General features: G+C 45.0%; 1 long non-coding RNA gene across 1 annotated transcript; it reads left to right on the top strand.

Annotated features, from left to right (window-relative positions):
- Nucleotides 1-3,026: 3,026 nt before the first annotated feature.
- Nucleotides 3,027-4,939, top strand: LOC141994990 (uncharacterized). The gene is made up of 3 exons (XR_012641231.1): nt 3,027-3,097; nt 3,225-3,352; nt 4,803-4,939. It is a non-coding gene; the product is annotated as an uncharacterized LOC141994990 (long non-coding RNA).
- Nucleotides 4,940-13,439: the final 8,500 nt, after the last annotated feature.

The raw sequence follows: 13,439 nt of genomic DNA, 5'->3' as shown, positions 1-13,439 counted from the left end.
GGGGTCCTGGTTCTGTAGGGGTGGGTTCAAGTAGTGCTTACAGACCTGGTGTCCCCTTTCCTACACCCCAGCCTGGAGCACTCTGCCCCTGAACATCTCTCCAGCCTATCCCCCTCCGCTTCTATTATTCCCAACCTGCCCTGTTCCCCCTCTGTTCCTCACCCCTGTGCATTCAGCTCAGGCTTTCCCCCCTTCTCCTGGGCAGCAGCAGGAGGAACACTGGGAGCTAGCGAAAACCGGTTTGCTCTGTCTGAGATTGTTCTCAGTGCCAATACCTGGCACCACAGAGGGCACCAGCCGTGAACTCAGGCTCAGCCCCTGCAGCCCTGGGAGGGAGCATGCGCAGTCAGCTCTGTAGGAGTGGAGCATGCTGAATGCCAGGCAGAATCTGTCAAAGAATTTTGCTGCCATAACATGTAACAAACTTCTCCTGTGTATGTGCAACTGGCAGTTTTCACATGCTACTCACTTGAATAGATTTGTGTGGATTTGCAGAGGGGCAGCAAAAGGCACCTGTCTGATCCCATGGTGATCCCCTGCCAAATTTCCCATCCCTGCTCCAAAGCATGGAGAGGCTAGCGTTTCTCAAGGAAACATTTGTAATAGTGGTTATCCTGGGCAAAACAGCATATTTCCCCCCATCCTTGTTCTTGGAAATGGCTATGCCATCTTTGCTCAAGAGTTTCCCAAAAAGTTCAGCCTGAGGCAGACACCCAGCTTGGAAAATTTGGGCCCAAAGGGTTAAAGTTCTGCAAAGTTATACGCAACTGAAAAACAGTCTTTATAATGAACTCTTATCTGTAAGTGTTGCTACCAGCTCAGCCAATAATACATAAATATATTGCAAAGTCTTAATATATTATTATTGAACCCTAAAAGAGATGCAACAATAATTATTAAATCAAGCTGCTTCATTAAGTCTGGAAATTAGCTTCCAGGATGAATGCTCAGGCCTGCTATTGATCCATATGTGAAATTCTTCACTGAATTAATCATAGAATATCAGGATTGGAGGGGACCTCAGGAGGTCACCTAGTCCCACCCCCTGCTCCAAGCAGGGCCAATCCCCACTTTTTGCCCCAGATCCCTCAATGGCCCCCTCAAGGATTGAGCTCACAACCCTGGGTTTGAGCAGGCCAATGCTCAAACCACTGAGCTATCCCTCCCCCCTTTATGAATGCAATAGGGAGTTCTCAATACAAATCCCGAGTAGGCTAACAGAGCCAAAATTTAGCCTATTGTCCATTCATATTTTCCAGGCAACACAAGGAGTTAAATTAAAAGTGTCTGGTCAGAACCAGCATGGAGCAGGAGGTGCTTGCGGGGCTATGGAAATCTCTAGCTATGCCACATTCCTTCCCCCCGGCAATAGCCACACCTGTATTCACACCCTACACCCTAGTATAATAATCTTATAATAGGCCTTGTGAGGTAAAATTTGAAGACTAATAACTCGCTGGTCAACACTATCATGGTGAAATGTATGCAGCAACACTGGGTGTAAAGTTATGAAATCCCCCGTATCTAATGTTAAAGGCACATGTTCCAACTCATGTAGCACAAATTAAGGCATAACTGGTCAAGCATGTCTTAAAGAAAGGGGTGTAGAGTTCCTTCAGTTTGCATATAAGCTGTAAACAGAGTCCTCAGACAGCAAGAGAGAAAAGAAAATCTGCATCTGAGCACACACAAGTGAAAGAAAACGGCATGAAGCATCTTTCCTCACTAGACTCCGTATTTCCTTCTGCTCAGATGGATAGAACTTTAGGGGGGGGCTGAACTATAAAAGTGAGGGGCAAACACCCCAAGGTATCTCTCTCCCTGTCCATCTCACTCCTTGAACCTAGGAAGACAAAAGAAACAGCTATTGGACTTTGGGGAAGGGGTCCTGACCTGAAGATTTTGGTAAGTAATGCTTTTGAATGATGTGATTAGGACTTTGCCTTGACTCAAGTATAGTTTGTTAAGTTAGGCACTAGGAAATGTTTTGTCTTTATTTTTTGTGTAACGATTTATGACTTTTATGCCTCATTACTTAAAATCCTCTCTTCTTTTGTTAATAAAACTTGTTGTATTGTTTAATCCAATCCAGTGTGTTTAAGTTAAACTGTCTGGGTAACTCCATTTAAGGTGGCAAGTTGTTGTGTATTGTTCCCATAGAGGGACTGCAGGCTTAATACCTCTGGACTGTCCAGGAGTGGGCTGGACAGTACAGAACATACATTTTTGGACTGGGAGCGTGTTGGGGTCACCCTGCAGTAGTAACCAAGGCTGCCGAGAGCCCCAGTGTGGCTAGCAGGCTGCAGTTACACATAGACACTTGGGGACACCTGCATGCTGAAGGCTGTTTGTGAGCGATCCAGGTTGGGATATACAGCAGCGAAACATTGCAGGAGCCTCCAGTTAAAAGGGGGAAGGTGATGACACAGCCCCTCCCTGGTCTGGATAACACCACAGTATGTCACAGAGGGCTGATTTTCAGGCCTTTTGCCGTGATGAACACCATTCCTGGCTCACCCAGAGAGGAACATTTCTGTTCATTGGCTCAGAGCATATGATCATCTCTTTCTTTAGTGGCTGGCGCCAGTGGATACAAGCACCTGCTATTTACTGAGTTAGGTCCAGACCCTCAGCTGGTGTAAATCCACATTACTCACAAAGCCACTAAGCCGATTTAGACCAGATGAGAATTAGACCCTGACTCAGAAAGCAGCAATTTGTGCTTTTGGCACTGAAAAATTCTGGTTCCTCTCCCAGTGATGACCTTAGTGTTTGAACGTATGTAATCAAAGTGTGCGACAAAACAGGCCCCTGACATGGGCTGAGCACCAAAGTACAACATTATGATGAAAATACCACATCAGCCGTAATGACAACAGCATCTATGGGTGCCACTGAACCATTTGCGATGCATGCAATAGAGGTGGGGCGTTGCACCAAAAAGCGTTCTGCTCATTTTGCAGAATCCTTCCAAGTTCCAACTGCTTCCTTCCCAAGTGAACAGCACCCCCACAGCGACAAAAAAAGGACATTGAAAAGTTTGTCTCTAAATTAAAATGAAGATCAAGCAGAGATTGAATACCAATAAAACTGGAAGGTAAAAAACTGTTTTACAGCCTACAATTGATTAACTAAATATGTTTTCATTTTTATGGCACTCTAATTATTGTTTTAAATCACTTACATCATGCAAAGGGATTTACAACAAACTTTTTTTACTGCAGAGTTTTTAATCAAAGGGGGAAATATGCTGTAAATAAACAATAAGGATTGAGATGATAGCCAAATGCCAGGCAATTAACAATCAACACTGAGAAAGTCAATTTTAATTCTACTGCATCAGCTCTTATGTGTAAGTATAAATACAGTGCACATATATTTTCAGATTGGGGAAAACCATTCAAAGGTTTATTCAGTTACCTTAGGGCTTGCAAAACAAGTTAAAAGGAAACAATTTACAATGTGGGACTTTTTTTCAAAATCAAATACTTGAGATGGGTCACATTAAAAATACATTTTTGCAAACCTCAGAGAGAACCAAAAACCTGTCTGCTGTTTTCTCGTGGAAAATTCAGTGCATTCTTGCTACAATATCTGTATTATATTATTATTTCGATTACAGTAGCACTTGGAATTCCTAGCTGCAGTAGGGTTTCATTGTGCTATACACTCTACAAACACACAGAGACAGCCCTGCCTTAAAGAACTTACAATCTAAATAGACAAGACAGACAAAGCAATATTATCATCCCATCTATAGATGGGGGAACTAAGGAACAGAGAGGTTCAGTGATTTGCCCAGGGTCACACAGGAAGTCTGTGTCACAGCATAGGTTTCCTGAGTCCTATGATAGTGACTTAAGCACAAGATCTACTGCCTATACATTTCTGGAAGGTTATGTCCGATTTGTAGAGCCCTCCGCCAATACAAAATTTGTATCCGCATCCAATCTGGAAACATAGTTCACAGATATAAAGCAGATATCTGCAGATTTGCAGGGGTCTACCTATTCACCCTGCTCATCTTCAATAGGTCTGATTTAACTTTCTGAAACACCCCTGGTATTCGATGTATATGCTATATTGAGGTCACAGGAACAACTCTTGTGAGTAAGGCAAGCAGGATTTGAATCAAGTTGTTCTAGGGATTGCAACTTTTGCATGCTGCCTCCTGGAACAGCAGGGTAAAGGCCTGTGTCTTGGTGGAAGCAATAAATAACAATACTTAGTACTTATGACAAGATAATCTAAATGTGCTTTACAATCTAGGCATCAAACATCCCCGTTTTCCAGATGGGGAAACTGAGCCATGCAGAGAGGCAAAGGGATTTGCCTGAGGTCACGCTGGGGTCAGTGGCAGATCAAGAAAAGAACCCAAGACTCCTAATACCCACCCACTGTCCTCTCCACCAGACCTCCCCCTTGTCTGCCACAGCAGTTATTGTGTAGTGAGAAACACCTTATATTGAGATCTATACACATCATTTGAGCTTCCCAGGTGCTGCTTAAAGTTTTCCTTCTTCCAGTGGCCTGATCCTGTGCATTACTGGGTGCCCTTAACTTCCACTGAGTCACAGGGCACTCAACAGCTGGATGGATCAGGCCCTAAGTTTGCAATATGCATGGTATTCTTGTCAAGTCATGTCATGTCGAAAAGGGTCATGGTGTAAGGAGCTTTCTGCTACATTCTTTTTCTGTGGGATCTCAGCACCTGTTGAGATGGGGTACATTTCTGCATTGATACCGGCTGAGAAATCTCTCAAAACACTCTCTCTCTCTCTCTCTCTCTCTGTCTTTTCCAGAGCACTCCTCTTTCACTTGTGCAGTTTACTCAAGCCTGCACAGTGCACTGACACCGGGAAGAAAAAATACAACCCAATGGAAACAAGCCAACACCTTATTTATGTGACTTGCCAGTGAGAATGAACCAATGTCCACCGGAGAAAGAGTTTTGTTTGAAGGTTAGAATGTGACTAGATGTCAAGTGACTAGTTTCTATACTACTGCCCTCTTCTGGATGGGACTGGATCTGCTGGCCTGTGTGTCATAGGTCCTATACTGCTAACAGCTCTTAGAGATTTTCCTTTAGCTCTGGTGGTAGAGGCTTTGGCTTCTAGAGTAAAAGAATCCAAGTTACATCCTCACTGTGACTGCAAAGTTCCAAATGGCCAAGGCATGCAGCACACTGACAACCATAAGTGCATAATGACAGGTTTCAGAGTAGCAGCCGTCTTAGTCTGTATCCGCAAAAAGAAAATGTGTTAGTCTCTAAGGTGCCACAAGTACTCCTTTTCATAAGTGCATGGGTAGCCACAGATCTGCTACCATGTAATTGACCTTTTTTAATGTGATCTAAATACCTTTTAAAAAAAAAATCTAGCCCCAAATACCCAAATCACTTTTGAAACGGGAGCATAGGCTCTTTTGAAAATTTTACCCTGTATCTGTCAGAGTAATTTGGACCTTCAACGGGGAGTTTTAGGGTTAATATGCACCCCAAATTTTCTTGGCAATGGGAAAATGTTGACCCACTGCGTTCAGCATCTTTTTCCTTTCTTCACCCCAGGAACATTTTATCACTGGAATTGAAATAAAACTGCCGCAAACTAACTTACTAAATTAAATATGTCTGTACACATCTCCACCCCAGGCCCTCAGTCGTAGACTATGGAGTCTGGTCTAACTTTATGGAAACCCTGGCTACTTAACTGAGAAGCACACAGGTCCTTCCATCAGTCTCTTTCTGAAACGCTGCCACTTCAGTCATTTCCAATTTTGTAGTCGGCCGTTTTTAGCTAAAATGCAGGGCCTGACAGGCAGGCACAAGATTAAGCTGATAAGGAATCTCAATCAGACAGAGAAGCAGTAAGACGATCTTTTGTTCCAGCGGAAACCACCCTATTAACGCTCAGATGATTCTACCCCCTGAAGCACCCAAAAACTGCGCTGGACATGTCAGCACTGCGAGCCAAGTCATAGCTGGAGACGTCTGCAGGTGATTACCAGATGCTGCTGTTTCTAAATAGAACTGGAGGATACAGTTTGAGGGGCTGGAGAAGAAACAGAACAGCACAGTGGTGACATTGACAACCCAGACTAAGAAATCACAGAATGTGAATCAGAATAAATAATAATACTGTGCATTTGGTCAGTGCTTTCCATCTAAGGATCTCAAAGCGTTGTACAAGCTTTAATGAACCGTCTGGGGAAGGGAGAATATTTGTGACCTGATGGGTCAAACGGAGTCCTGTTCTAAGGGGAACTGTTCTAAGGCATCAGAGGGTGTATTGGAGGAGGATTTCATTGGCAGTTGCATCAGTTTATGCCAGGGCTTCAATCTGGCCAAGTGGCTTTAACATAGTCGTATCTGCTCACCAGCTGAATTTGGCCCACAAGTCCTTTTCCCAAGAGTCCTTTAATTCCCAAGAGTCTGTTCACTGTCCCCATTTGAAGTGAGTTTAAAACATTGCCTGGCGTCTCTAAACGCAAGTGGTGGTCTCATGGTTGGTGTTTTACCTGAATTTCGATTGCAAGCAGTTCAGGACAGGGACCTGGTCTTTTAAATGTTTTGGCAAGCCCTGCGTGCGCTTACAGCTCTCTGTGAATGAGAACTATGGGGGACATGTCCACGAGAGTTGGGGTTTCTATATCAGAGCACCCAAAAGCCAGGAGAGCCTTTTCTAACACAGGTTTCAGAGTAGCAGCCAGACGTTCTCCCACTGCCGGAGAAAGAGGGAGAAATAGCGCCCCCTAGTGTACTAGTTGAAGTAGGAGGCCCAGGGACATCAGCGGCGATTCACTGCTAAATTAGTTGGTAGATTTTTAGCAAGAGGGCAAAGATGCTACAGGGAGAACAGCTTAAGCCTCCCGATTCACTACACTAACGTCTCCAGGCAGGGAAAACAAGACATAAAGATTAAGACAAGGACGTGAGCCTGTTACTGGGAGCACTTTAATAAACAGAAACTAACTCTGGATATACAGTGCGGTGCCAACAGCATTTGCCAGCTCTTGTTAGGCTCACATAACTCTGATTCACCGGAAACACAGGCATCGTTTAGACTAGAGGATAAAGGATCCGTGGCCTTAGAAGGCATCCTAACCCCCACCTACTGCCAGTGCATGATGCCTTTACTAGCAAACAGGAGCCAGGATCTCTGCGAAGCAAAGGGATCAGTGTCTTTCGGAAGCTTTAGAACAGATTTTTGTTATGCTTGATGAGGAGTTAGGTGACTGCAGAATTGTCACCAAAGTTAAGTCGGCCAAGGGGACTGGATGGCTCAAGACATGGGGGTGGGGTGGGGACTTAGTAGTTGGGAGCCTTTTGTCTCTAGGTCACATGGTTCAAATGCCACCTAGATTATTAACAGTGTTCAGTCACCACCAAACACTAGTCTGTGTGAAACATTGCTTGTCTCAGCCCAGCTCCCAGTAAATAAGGAACCAGCCTCTAGCTGGGAGTCTGGGAGATTTCAGCTGTCCTCATATTGACTGGGTACATGCCACCTCAAGACGGGATGCAGAGATAAAGTTTCTTGACACCTTACTTGACTGCTTCTTGGAGTAGGTAGCCCTGGAACCCACAAGAGGAGAGGCAGCTCTTGATTTTGTCCTAAGTGGAGCACAGGATCTGGTCCAAGAGGTGAATGTGGTTGGACTGCTTGGTAATAGTGACCATAATTACAGTCATGCTGGAAGGGCATAACGAGTGGGTTCCCGCAGGGATCGGTTCTGGGTCTGGTTCTGTTCAATATATTCATCAATGATTTAGATAATGGCATAGAGAGTACACTTATAAAGTTTGTGAACGATACCAAGCTGAGAGGGGTTGCAAGTGCTTTGGAGGACAGGATTAAAATTCAAAATGATCTGGACAAACTGGAGAAACGCTCTGAAGTAAATAGGATGAAATTCAATAAAGACAAATGCAAAGTGCTCCATTTAGGAAGGAACAATGAGTTGCACACATTCAGAATGGGAAATGACTGCCTAGGAAGGAGTACTGCAGAAAGGGATCTGGGGGTCATAGTGGACCCCAAGCTAAATATAAGTCAACAGGGTAACACTGTTTTAAAAAAAAAAAAAAAAGAACATGTATTAGCAGGAGTATTGTAAGCAAGACACGAGAAGTAATTCTTCCACTCTACTCTGCTGATTAGGCCTCAGCTGGAGGATTGTGTCCAGTTCTGGGCACCACATTTCAGGAAAGATGTGGACAAATTGGAGAGAGTCCAGAGAAGAGCAACAAAAATGATTAAAGATCTAGAAAACATGACCTATGACGAAAGATTGAAAAAATTGGGTTTGTTTAGTCTGGAGAAGAGAAGACCAAGAGGGGACATGATAACAGTTTTCAAGCATGTAAAAGATTGTTACAAGGAAGAGGAAGAAAAATTGTTTTTCTTAATCTCTGAGGATAGGACAAGAAGCAATGGGCTTAAATTGCAGCGATGAACTGTTCAATCAATATGAAACTGGCCATGATGGACAACACGTTCAGCCCCACTTCTTATGCCCTCCCACCAAATCAGACATAATTCAGCCATGGCCCAGAGTAAAACCAATGAGTTACCAAAGGGATGCATCTGGCACTTGTGCCCTGAAGAGTGGTAAATTCAGGTTCTGGAAAATGCTCCAGGAGCAATTCCACAACCAGAGACACTTCACTAAATATATGCTGAACAGTACACATCTGCAGATGGTCAGCAAAAGCATCTTGGATGAGTTCAGCTACCACCATCCATCCAGGTACTTATATGTCCCTCATCGCCATAAAATCTGATGGTTCATAGGATGGCGGCCCATCTCTAAGATATCAAGGATGGACACCATGCAGGGTTTTCTAGATTACAAACAAGACCTTGAACTGCACCCAGAAGCACATAAAGTGTCCTAATCTGGGCACTTCCCTGGGCTGAGGTAGAATGAGTTGAAACTGACACACTCCACCAGGAGCAGCATACCGCATGCTCAACCATCTTGAAACATCTGTGTCATCTTCAAGAGTAGCCCCTAGTAGCGCTAAGGTGACCAGATGTCCCGACTTTATAGGGGCAATCCTGATATATCGGGGCTTTGTCTTATATAGATGCCTATTCCTCCCCACCCCCCGTCCCGATTTTTCACACTGGCTATCTGGTCACCCTAAGTAGGACACACTGCAGTGTTCAAGCCCGGAAGTGGATGGCTGTGATGAAGGCCACATCAAAAAGGAAAGGCTGCAACTCCGAATTACCACAGACTGAAAATCGTGTGACTAGGGGCCACTCTCACCTGAGAATCCGAAAGTAATCGCAGGCCCAAAAGCATCTCGCAAGGAGTGGACATACTCCAGCCAATAGATGGAATAGGAGTAAACATTAGTCCCTCATGTTGCCTCCCCCTTTTCCAGACTGACTTTCAACCAGTTGTTCTCCTACCCAGGTCCCTCCTTTGGCCAGGCACTCGGAAAGCAAGTAAACGCCACCATCTACATCTTCAGAAAGGAGGATTAGAGCGCAGTGTCATCCACATGCCAATGATACTGCAGCCCAAATGGTCTCCTCTAACAGCCTTGTATTTACTGAACAAGAGGGGTGGCAAATTCTGTGTCTTCTGCCTGCTCTTAAAGTTTGCTCACTTGCCCTGACTATATTTTCCCTCTTCAGTTTTGCTCCGTCCAACCTTTCTTTGCCACCCTGCTAGTTGGTTGCTGGGAGCAACACCCTGCAAATGTGGGCCATATTAGCATAACTGTGCGCAGCTATAAGCATTCGGGAAATTAATCTTCATGTTAATTGTTTGATTGTAAACTGCCTCCTGGAGGTTAAAAGCAGTAAAAAATAAAAAGAAGAGGAACCAAAGAACTTCTATTTCCAAAACAACAGCCCTCTACCCTCATTAAATAGAAGAGATTCTCAATTAGCTGTCACTAGTACTGGGGCTAATGGCCATGTGTGCAGACCAGCCACTAACGTCTTACAAGCACAAATCTATGATCCCAAATGTGGATCCCAAATGCTGCCCTGCACCCATGTGAGGCACCGCAAATGGCAAGGTAAGCTGCAAAAGCATGCAGATTTTAGAGCACCTTGAAGAATCAACCTTTAAACAGACCGGACTTCTCACGCTTCTAGCTGAGCTGGTGCTCCACTCCACTGAACAGGGCTGATTGCGTCCAGCAGGTCAAACATACGCCACCTGATATACTGCACTAGTCCAGGCCGCATCTCTGCTGCATAGCATATGCCACACTCTGTGGTAAATGCCCAGCAGATGTCAAGATGATGTCTCCAAATTCTGCTTTACTTCAGACCGAACATTTAAACCCCAGTCTTTAGAGGAAACAGCCAACATGTCATCTCACTGGGTACTCTCAGCCTCACCAGCACCAGACCTCAGGAGCAGAGATTTGATGAGGTGATGCACAAGGTTCAAATCCCTGTTAAAAATGTCATCACTTTTCCGAAGAGCAGAGTGAGAGCATGCAGCCCCGTGGGACAACAGTTCCCCTAGGATCAAAGCCACTGCTTCCTGCTGCTGTTTGCCAAACAGCTTTTAAAACAATCCAATTAGGTGAGCAGTAAAATATGTGCTAAGCATTGACATTGTGTATGAAAGAGACACACTCCAGGGCCTCCTGCTAATCAATGAAGTGGATGTAGAGTGTCTGATTCAATTATCTGCTCTTTTCAATCAAAGATTCTCTAACTGAGAGCCTGAGCTGAGATCCCACGATGGGGCCTGATCCAGCATGGCCCGCTCTCATGATTTGTAGCATGAGACTCAGGATATTTGATGTTTTACATAAAGCCCCTGCTGCTCCTGGAGGCACTAATTAGGGGAGAATCTCAGCGTTCATTTAATACAAGAAATAAGCTTCTAGCCCTCATCATTGCAGAGAAAAGCTCGAAAATGTGACCTCAGTGTGACCCTGCTGGCTCAGAAACCAGGAGGCAAGACAAAGCACCCACGTGTTGGCTTTTTTTAATTTCATGATTAAGCCAATCTCCTGATTTTGGGGGCCCACATCATAACTTTTGAACATTTGAGGTTGGCAATACTGCTGCTGCAATGTAACATGGCCTTAGCCTGGCAGATCATGCCAGGCAGAACCTGTCTTCCATAGCAAGTGCCTGTGTTACTTGTCCAATGCTTTGCGTGTCCCCTTTTTAATTCTGGAATAATGTATGGTGGTTGACTTCTCCATCATAATCCCAGAGCATGGCACTGGAGAGGGCCTTAAAGTTCAGTTCCATCTCCAAACTCCTCCAAAGGCTGGAAGTGCTTGGATCAAGAGTTTTGCTTTGGGGCCCTAATATCGAAACAGAGAACAGCAATATTATCAAACACTTCTCCCTTTTCTGCATTATTATTGATAATTCTACCATTTCCATCTAGTAATGGACCAATACCTCTGACAGGATTCTTTTTGTTCCTAGTACATTTAAGGAACTCCTTCCCCCCCTTTCCCCCCCCCCCCCCCCCGCTTAACTCTGCTGGCCATCGACTTCTTCTTGTGTCCCTTGGCTTCCCTTATCAATTTTCTGCAATTCCTAACTTTTGATTTCATAGACTTTAAAGTCATTACCATCAATTTCCCCTTTCTTCCATGTGTTTGATACACACACAGAGCTGCCTTTGCCTTCCCTCTAAACCGGGTTGGTTTTTTAAACCAGCACAACCTTCTTCCTCGATTGTGGTTTTTTGAGCTTCTAGTAAGGTGTTCTGAAATGATTCCCAACGATCATTCTTTTCTGATTAAATTCTTCCTCCTAGCTGATTTAGCTCATAACTGTTTTGAGCTTTGTGGAAATGGCCCTATTAAAGCACCTGGTATGTATATTACTGGTCTGGACTTTATTCTACTTGCACGTTATAAATGTGATCAAGTCATGATCACTAGTACCTAAGCTACCATTATTTTTAGCTCTGTGATCTGTTCCTTTCTCTCTTAGGACAAGGTCTAATAAAGAATTCCTCCGTGTTGGCTGCAACACCTTTAGAGTTAGGAAATTGTCGTCTGGCGTGTTTAGAAATTCCAAGGCTGTTAGTGCTGGCAGCATGCGACCGCCAGCATATGTCACTCACACTGAAGTCCCCCATGATCCTGCAGCTTTTTTCCTACACATTGTAGATAGGCGCATAAGGAACTGGTCATCCTATTCCCTAGTCTGATTTGGTGGTCTGTAGCAGACACCAACTAATACCCCAGCTTGTCCTTTATTTGTTAGGGCATTGATCCATAAGCATTCCAGATCATTTTCTTCCATGCTACCAGTGATGTGGAAACAGGTACTGCCCTTTTGGACATAGAGAGCCACTCCCCTACTCCTGTGAGGAAACCTGACTGGACTTGGGGCCTAGAAGTTTGGGGACCTAGAGACAGGGCCAGGAGGCTGAGCTCCAGATCAGAAGAGTTGGTGGGATGGGCTGTGAGAACAGACTGGGACGGAAGAGGAGCTCGAGCTGCGACAGATGACACCAGAGCTAAGTACAGACTGTTGTGGGGCGCAGGACTTTATTTTGGGACCTCGAGGAGTGTTAAGAACTGCTTTTGTTCTTAAGCCAGCCCCAGGCAGAGGGTATGTTACCCACATGAACACCTGCATGCAGCTCTTAAGGTAAGCAACCGTTTTCATGGTCTCTCCACAGGTACTAATGCGGAGAGTGGATTAGGCTAGGATTCACGATGTGACGGAGAGACTGCCAAGACTCATCAAGCCCTCGGATCACTACTCCTTCCTGCTTCTCCACGTGGGCGCCAATGATACTGCCAAGAATGACCTTGAGTGGATCACTGCGGACTACTTGGCTCTGGGAAGAAGGATAAAGGAGTTTGAGGCGCAAGTGGTGTTTTCGTCCATCCTCCCCATAGAAGGAAAAGGCCGGGGTAGAGACCGTCGAATCGTGGAAGTCAACGAATGGCTACGCAGGTGGTGTCGGAGAGAAGGCTTTGGATTCTTTGACCATGGGATGGTGTTCCAAGAAGGAGGAGTGCTAGGCAGATACGGGCTCCACCAAACGAAGAGAGGGAAGAGCATCTTCGGAAGCAGGCTGACTAAGCTAGTGAGGAGGGCTTTAAACTAGGTTCACTGGGGAAAGGAGACCAAAGCCCTGAGGTAAGTGGGGAAGTGGGATACCGGGAGGAAGCATGAGCAGGAGAACACGAAAGGGGAGGGCTCCTGCCTCATACTAAGAAAACAGGACAAACAGCAAGTTATCTCAAGTGCCTATACACAAATGCAAGAAGCCTGGGAAACAAGTAGGGAGAACTGGAAGTCCTGGCACAGTCAAGGACTTATGATGTGATTGGAATAACAAAGACTTGGTGGGATAACTCACATGACTGGAGTATTGTCATGGATGGATATAAACTGTTCAGGAAGGACAGGCAGGGCAGAGAAGGTGGGGGAGTTGCACTGTGTGTAAGGGAGCAGTATGACTGCTCAGAGCTCAAG

This window comes from Natator depressus, chromosome 10 (assembly GCF_965152275.1).
Source record: "Natator depressus isolate rNatDep1 chromosome 10, rNatDep2.hap1, whole genome shotgun sequence".
NCBI lineage: Eukaryota > Metazoa > Chordata > Testudines > Cheloniidae > Natator > Natator depressus.
The sequence above is the reverse complement of the archived record's forward strand: the minus strand, read 5'-3'. Positions and strand labels throughout refer to the sequence as shown.